The 8,858-nt window shown below is 35.4% G+C and overlaps 1 pseudogene; it reads right to left on the bottom strand.

The window, feature by feature from the left end:
- Positions 1 to 7,046: 7,046 nt before the first annotated feature.
- LOC113198232 (methylosome subunit pICln pseudogene) lies at positions 7,047 to 7,965 on the bottom strand (annotated as a pseudogene).
- Positions 7,966 to 8,858: the final 893 nt, after the last annotated feature.

The following is an 8,858-nucleotide window of genomic DNA, read 5'->3' as shown; positions in this document are numbered from 1 at the left end:
TGCTCGATGGGCAACCCTGTTTCTTATTTGATTGTGTGATAATGAGCTCTATTGTCAATACTTGATCTATCCTCTCTGTTCCTTTTTAGTTATTACTGTCTTCAGTAATAAATCTTTGATTTTAATGTTGCCAATTTCAAGTGAATTATTTTGCTCTCTCTGAAGTTATGGAACTCCGTAGTGATGTAAACAACATGCTTTATGTGTCTTCATGTATTATCCATCCATCCTAGAAAATACATGTTAAGGGCTTGATGATAGTAAATCAAGTATGTGCATGCAGTTAGATACCCTGATCCAGAATAGAGCTCTAACATAGTGTCAAAAGAGGTTGTTTTAGTAAACAGTCTTCCAACTGGGCCCCACCTCTTCTTTGATGGCCATTGTCCAGTTTAGAAGTTGTGATATACAGAGTTTCCAAGGCCAACATGCCTATCCTAAAACTCCTCTGTTTACAAACTAGAACTTTGAGCAAAATAGGTATACACTCTGTTATTAGTTACTTCTTGACAAATGGGGCAATTAGATCCCTGATGCCATGAGGTGGTTGTGGGAATTAAATATAATAGTACATGGAAAGTGCTTGGTACTTTGAAATGCACAAGAAATATCACTTTTGGTATTATTTTTTACACTCTTGGTTGGATCCCTTTGCTGCATCTTATCTTTCTTAAAACATTTTGTGTTTTGCTCAGTGCCTTTCTTTTCATTTCTTTTTTTTTTTTTTTCAGAGTAGAAATTAGAAATTTATTAAAGGACAGAAGAAAAGACTTCTCCCGGAGGAAGAAGGGGACCCAAGAGGTGGAATCCAGTTAGCGGGCAATGTGTTCCCCTTTTATAGGTTTGGTGATGGAATGTAGGTGGGAAGGGTTTGGGACAAAGGAGTAATCTGGTCAAGTTTGCTGTTCATTAACATTTCTTTGGGATGAGCTATCTCCAAATCTGTTGGGGGCTGTATCCTGGGCTTCATTAACATTTCTTTGGGATGGGCTGTCTTCAAATCTGTTGGGGGATGTTCATTAACATTTCTTCCAGGTGGACTTTGGCCTAGGGCCTTTTCGGAACTTTATTAACATTCCATGAGTTGTCCTGTTTTCCCTGAGTCATTCCCAGCATGGCCTCCATTTTAGATTTCACTCGATATTAGACCTAACTACACTGACTACCTAACTTTAAATCTGGCTTCATTCCCCCCTCTAATTTGGGGAGCTCCTTACTGCTGTAAGGAATGGGGGCGAAGACCGTTCTGGCTTCTTCAGGCTGACAAAAGGGGCGATGTTGGGGCAAGCAGTTTGGAGTCCCCTTTTAAAAATCGGGTCTATCGAGTGGTCCATGATAGAAGTCCGATTGAGAAGTAATAGGCTGGAGGGCCATTTGGGCGATGGGCGGTCTATAAGAGAAACAATAATTCATTAATATTGGAACCATATTGATGCAGCAATAAATGCCATAGCACAGGAATATGCCAATAAGTATGATACCAAAGACAGAGACTAACAATGTTTACCACCAGGAAGTACCAAGAACCAGAAGCTAAGATATTGATTCCATGACAAAGTTGCTGGGGACATGGCTTCTATCTGAGTATGTAAATCCTTAAGGATATTTGTCACATTGTCAGAAATGTCAGGGATATAAACACAACAACTAACATCTAGGGTTACAGATATCTTTTTCCTTAAGACATAGTCTAATAATTTAATGCCATCTGATTCTGTAAAATCCTTTTACTAGCATGACCTCTGTGTATAATAGAGAAATCTTTAATTTTACTACTTAGGGCTGGATAACCATATTAGCAAACATCAAGCCTACCTGCGTTGGTTAGAAACAAAGGCCTTAGACTAAAACTATTCTAGCAGTCCCTTTAGGGGCTTGGTTTCACCATAGTAATATGCTTTAGAAGAAAATCATCACAGGTGGACTGTCCAACAAAAATAAAGAGAAAAACGGGAGATACATGCCAATTTTAATTTCTTATTCAACTCTACATTTGATTTGTTCTCTAAAATGCTGGTCCTGATATTTGCAGTTGTACTTGGACTCTCAATACCATGTTGATTTCATTTTACTAGTATGGGATAAGTTTTTAATTTTATTTTTCACAGTAACAATAACCAAATCATTCAGAAATATTAACCAAAATACATTACTCAAACCATTTTCAAAGAAGATTCGGGGCCCAGTTGGAAGACTCTTTAATAAAACAACCTCTTCTGATACTGTTAGAGCTCTATTCTGGACCAGGGTGTCTAACTGCGTGCACATACTTGATTTACCTCCAGTTTGGACATAAACAAGAAAACGTATTAAATTTTTCCTCCCCCCTCTCCAATTCAAAACAATTATTCACCACTATCTGCTTGATAATGGGTTGTTTGCAAAATTCAAAAGCAAAAGAACGCAATGCAGAAATCTTTTTGAGATATTGATTTCAATCCCTTAGATACATACCCAAAAGTGAGCTTGTTGGATTGTATGAAAAGTCTATTTTTAGTTTTTCATACTGTTTTCCACAGTGACTATGCTAATTTATATTCTTTCCAACAGTGTAAAAATTCTTCCTTTTCTTCACATCCCCATCAACATATTTTATCTTTTGGATAATAGCATTCTAACAGGTGTGGTTATACTTCATGTGGTTTCAATTTGCATACTCCTGATGATTGATGAAAAAATGATGAACATTTTTTCATATACCTGTTGGTCATCTGTATGTCTTTTTTTGCAGCATTATTCACAATAGCTAAGATCTGGAAGCAATCTAAGTGTCCATCAACTGATTGATAGAAAAAGAAAATGCGATATGTGTGTGCATGTGTGTGTGTGTGTGTGTGTGTGTGTGTGTGTGTGTAATTCACATACCCTTCTAGTTAAATGCCTCATTTTATATGTATACACTCACACAAATATATAAACACACACACACACACACCCACAATGGAATAATATTCATCTTTAGAAAAAGGAAAATCTGTTACTTGTGACAATATGGACAAACCTGGAAAACATTATGCTAAGTGAAATAAGCAAAGCACAGAAAGACAGATACTGCATGATGTTATTTTATCTGTGGAACCTAGACAAGTTGAACTCATAGAATGAAGGTAGAATGATTGTCGCCAGGGACTGTGAGTGGTAGGAAATGAGAAGGTTATGGTCAAAGAGCATAAAATTTCAGATTTTATCTGTAGAAAATGTTTAGAGGTCTATTGAACCAGAAATGAGTATGAAGACGTTGAATATGTTAATTATCTTGATTTAATCATTTCATGATACATGTGTATGTGTATGTATAACAAAACACCATATTGAAACCCTAAAATATATATAACATTTTTTTTGTCAGCTTAAAATGTGAAAACAAACCAACCACAAGAGAAGATATGAAACAATAAGAAAAATCTGGATATTATTATTTTCCAGTCAGTGTTAGACACTGACTGATAATTTTACAAAATGAGGCTCTAACTAGGAGAAAGGGGTGTGTGAGTTAAAGATGTCATAATATGGAATATTAATCTTGCCAGGGATTCTCACTGAAAGAGGTCTTTATTCCCCATAGTAAGGAAGAATAAAAACAATACGATTTCAAAATACAATGACTTTGTGTCACTTTTAGTGTATATATGACTAATTAATAAATGTGTGTAGGAGTAAAATAAGGTGTTAATATTTCGTCAGACCTTCAAGGAGCTACTGTTGTGGTTGCCTGCATATGTGGTTGGAAACCATTGTTCTATGGTGAGTTGTTGACGTCTTGGGTTTCTTATTCTGAAATAGCCAAAGACTTGTAGCAAATAGGTCACTCTTTGTTGGTCAAAGCTCGGGCAGCTTTATTAAGAACCAGCAAAATGGTTCTGAAGCTCCTAGGAAAGGCAATATAAGAGAAAATTTCTACATCATAAAACTCTGTGGTCTTTGATTCTGCTATTGAAACTTATACATCAAAGGAAAGAGACAAAGGGAGACAAGTAAATGTCTGAACAAAGATCAGGGGACAATTTATGACAGAGAACTAGAGATCAGTGTTCAAATCTGTAGTTACATATTAGGCTCAAGAACAGTCAAACCACCCATTTGTAACCAATACCCTTATTCACCTACCGTCAATCAGTTTATGACGTATCAAGGTCTAGAAACCAAAACCAGATATAGTCAGAAATAAAATGAGAAAAGGTCTCATTAATCATGAAACTCAATTTAACTGAAGGAACCAATACTCTGTCAGAGTAATAATTCAGTTTTAACTTCATTTAACTATAACATGGTGATATTAATTGTCCTTGATGCTTACTGTGTGGCAGAATTTTTGTTAAGCATTTGGACTAATTAGTTCATATAACCATTTTTATAATGCAGTGAGTAAATCTTATCACTGCCTACATTTACAAGTAAGGCCACTGAGGATTGTCAACTAATGTACTCAAGTTTCACCTAGCCAGCAATTGGAAGAGCTAACTGCCTAAGAGGTTTACCCAAACCAGGTAAATAAACAGAAAGCAATATGCATAATTACATGAAAATATAATTTCTTTTACCTCAATTATTCCAGTAATATTATAACTCTCTGTTTGAATTTATCTATATAAACAAGTATGAATGCATTGCGTGTACATTGATTATTCTATCAGTAGATTCTGTACATGTGCTTATCTGTGTTCTATCTGTCCTCATGGAGCCAAAAATATAGATTTTGATGTCTGTTTAAATATGTTAATTTTCACTGCAACAAAAATAGTTCAGGGAGTTTTATTATGCTTTTTTAATGTGCCTTAAAAATTTCCTAGTTTCTCTCTTGCCATGTTTTCTGCCCCATAAGGAACACATATTTATTTTAACACTAACCATTTCTCCCTTTGTATATTTAAGAATTTATGATACTTTTTAAACCTAATACCTAAAACTTTCTTGGACAGACTTAATGTAGTATTTTGCATATTTTTTAGATTTATAATACTTATTTATTATTCTTTTTTTATTCTTTGCTTCACCTTCACATTTTCTTTCTTTTATCTGTTTCATTGAATCTAAGGTATGTTGTTTTCACATTTTAACATCTATGATATCAAGATACATCTTAAAATATAGGGAGTCTTACCATTACTGTTGGCTAAGAGGCAGTTGAGATCTGCTTATTTCTGACTTTGATTCTGACTGGTGACAATGACAATGCAGAGTAGTAATAATGATAGTGTACATTGTTGGTCCTTCATGTTTAAGTCGACAGATGATTTTAGTATCATTAGCAAATGGAATAGAATTTTCTAATCCTGTGTTTTCTCCTAAAATTTCTACAATCTTTTCTTTGTCTATAAGACTTTCAAAGACAATGTCTATAGAACTTTCACAGAGCAAATAATATCCAGCATAGAATCTCACTAATGAGCATCAGAAGTTAGAGACATTAGGGGATACTTTTCTAAGAAATATTATGTGGCCATTGTTCTTAATGGCACAGAGGGCAGTATTGTGTCAAAACAATTCTGATGACAGTACATGTTGTTTACTGACATTTATAAACTTCAGATTTTTTAATATGTGTTTCGTATGAAATTATATTTAAATATACTTTCTTATTGATGGTTGTACATTTTTTTTCATTTGAACCATGTGCTTAGTTGGAACATCATTATCTATTACAATATATTTTAATTCTTTCACACCTGAAAATACCATTTTTGAGTTTCATTTGCATCTACAATTATATCATATATAATAAAGTATACATGACTGACAAAATACACTTTATCTAGCCATGAACAAAGTGCATGTGTTTTCAAGTATGGGACCATTGGCATCAGCATAAAATTGGGAAAGATTTTAAATTAGGCATTATGATAGGAAAGGGGAGTTGGTATTATCCCTTGTATTACACAATTGAGGAAGTCCTTGATTCTGCTATATCATGAGGACTTTACTTCATGAGATATTTTCTGATAGAAAAAAAAAATTACAAAACTAAACCAAAAAATTTTAAAAAATGTTTTGAATTAGAAACAAAAGCCCAATAATAGTAATTAACATGTTTTCTCATTTAATCTTTAGAAGAATTCTTTGATGAGAATACTTTTATTCTCTTTATTTTTACAGATTAAGAAATAAATCATAGAGTTAAGCTGGACTAAGAATGCAAAAATTATAAATGGCACAGTTGAACTAATATACTGACTTAATGTGATATCAAACATGTACTTTCAGCCATAATATCAAAATGCCTCCAACAAAATTAAAGATAGGAATTCTTTAGAAGCAGTGTACAAAATCTTGGGCAATTCATTAATTTTTTAAAAATTTGTTGAGAAGCAACCTTGACAAATCTTGACAAGAAAAAGTGTGAAATTATTTCACACTTGACTTTTTACAAAGCATAACAAGTTTCTTCTCACATTCACCACACATTTGCAGTGAAGATGACCTGAGGGCTGTGGTTATACCTTTCATGCAGGAAAAGTCCATTTAGTTTGAACTTGTGAAGCCCAGGGATGGAAGAAGGTCAAGGCAGCTTGTAATATGTTTCTTTTTTTTTTTATAGAAAATGTAGATTTATTTGTTATGTTATTACAAAGACAAAACAATTATCATTAGAAGTACTTGGAGGACTTTCATTTCAGTTCACTGTTCTGTTACAGAAAACTAACCTAAGAGGGTGGAAATTAAATGATATAACCTAAGAGGCTATACAGGGTAGACTGGTAAAAGAGGGCAGAAGGAGCAGAAGGTAGCTAGAAACATTCTTGTCAGTGGCAGGATCTGTCGCTAGGATATTTCCCAAGAGGCTACTACATAGGCCTGAATTAATTAATTTGGCCCCCAAATCAGTAAAAGACTCTTGACTCTGTGGAGAATAACAAAGGCTGATCCCTCTGAGATATTTGCCTTTTCTTCCCACACTCCAAGCTCCTGAGCATGTTTACCACAGGCCTGCTACCATACAGATGATTCATACAGCAAAGGCAGGAATTATAGGCTTACTCATAGGGTACCTAACACAAAATTTTGGGTAAATGATAAACTACAAGTACCCCCTTGGATGAATTAATTCACCTTTGTTAATAAAGTTTGTAGTTCCTTCTGCTGGTGACAACTTGCTGACTCAGTATAGTCTGTTTTGAGAAAGAACTAGTTTAAGAGTTTTGGAGAAGGAAAGACTTTCATCAACCCCACTCCAAAGTGGAAGAGGCACCAGGTTCTCTCCTAGTTATAAGCAGAACTTTTAAGCAGCATAAATCATTTTCAGTGATCAACATCCGCATCCTCAAATTGTCCAGCAACTGTTGGTGTGGTATCTACTTCCATGCCATCTTCATAATCTCTTACTGAATCTTCCCGCCGGACCCCAGCCATGTTATACTGGCTGCTCACAGACTGAGAAAGCATTCCTTCTAATCTCTCCAGTGTAGCTTGCCCTTCTGCTGTTAAATGGGATAATCCTTCTTCATAGGTATAAAATGTAGGAATATCCCCCTGCCCTTGTTCATGTGCTTCCACATCATATTCTTCTCCATCATAACCATCTGAGTCTTCGTCCTCAGGATCTGGATGCAAAGCCTGGCATTCACACATTGCAGTGAACATCACCTCCAATGCTGATTTATCACTAGGCACAAATCTAAATTCAGTAATAGGTTCAACATCATCATCACTGTCTTCCTCCTCTTCATCAGCAAGAGATTCTTTTGATTCTTCTCCAAATTTGGCATTCACCATAACATACAAATGCTCTCGAGGATAAGCATTTAGGTCCCTGGACACCGCATGTAAACTAATGGTGGGGTATTCCAGTGAGAATCCTAATCCAGAACCATCTAACCCAGACAGGCGGCTCTCCGCGGTGTAAAGAGTGCGGATACCGAGGCCCTTTCCGTTCAGCACAGCCTCTGTATCTGGCTGCTGTTGCCGAAGCCCCTCATCCTGGCCCGGCGGCGGGAAACTCTTTAGGAAGCTCATTGTACCCGGGAGCATCGAAACAGATGTAATATGTTACTTAACTCAACTGTTCCCTTTGTAGTTTTGTCTCAGTACAAAGGAGATGCTATCACTCTGGCTTTGTAGATCTCAACTTTAAGGAAGTTAGTAGTGTCGTCCTTCTGTTTGCTGTAAGGCAGACTAACTTTGATGATATATATATATATATATATATATATATATATATATATATATATATATATCATATATCATATATATCTTGTCTACCTCAGGAATTAAATTGTCCTGTGTTCCTGTCTTTATACCTGTTCTGGTGCATTAGGCTGTCAACCTAATAAGAAGCATTTACATCTCAAGTTCTCTCTCAAGTCTTATTGAATCTTAAGATGGTGATGGTAACTTTTTTGATTTCTCTTTTTGGGGAAGAGTACGCTTATGAATGGGGTTGGAAACTAGGAAAGGATGAGCAAAAGAAAAAGCTCCCCTGGGTTGTTTTGCTTACAAACATCTGACAAACTAAAGGCCTCCAGAGCCATTAAAGATCCTGCCCTGTCAATTGCAGCAGATGGATGGAACTGAAGGTCATTATGTTAAATGAAATAAGACACGTGGAAAGACAAATACCACATATTCTCATTTGTGAAAACTAAAAAGAATCACGTAGACGAATGGAATAAAACTGTTCATAGAGTCCAGGAAATGAAGAGGGGGGATTGTGGAGGGAATGAAGTTCAAAAAGGGGCACCACAATACAGAGAGAAGGAATTCTGTTTTTCTGTAGCATAGAAGGGCACCTATTGATTTAAATAATCTATACTTCCAAATGACTAGAAAAGTATGAAATTCCCAACACATGAAAATGTTTAATGTTTGAAGAGATGGAAGTGCTTATTATCTTAATTTGATTATTATATATTTTGTACAAGTAT

Source organism: Urocitellus parryii, chromosome 5 (genome assembly GCF_045843805.1).
Source record: "Urocitellus parryii isolate mUroPar1 chromosome 5, mUroPar1.hap1, whole genome shotgun sequence".
NCBI classification, from domain to species: domain Eukaryota; kingdom Metazoa; phylum Chordata; class Mammalia; order Rodentia; family Sciuridae; genus Urocitellus; species Urocitellus parryii.
This window is presented reverse-complemented; position numbering and strand designations above follow the sequence as displayed.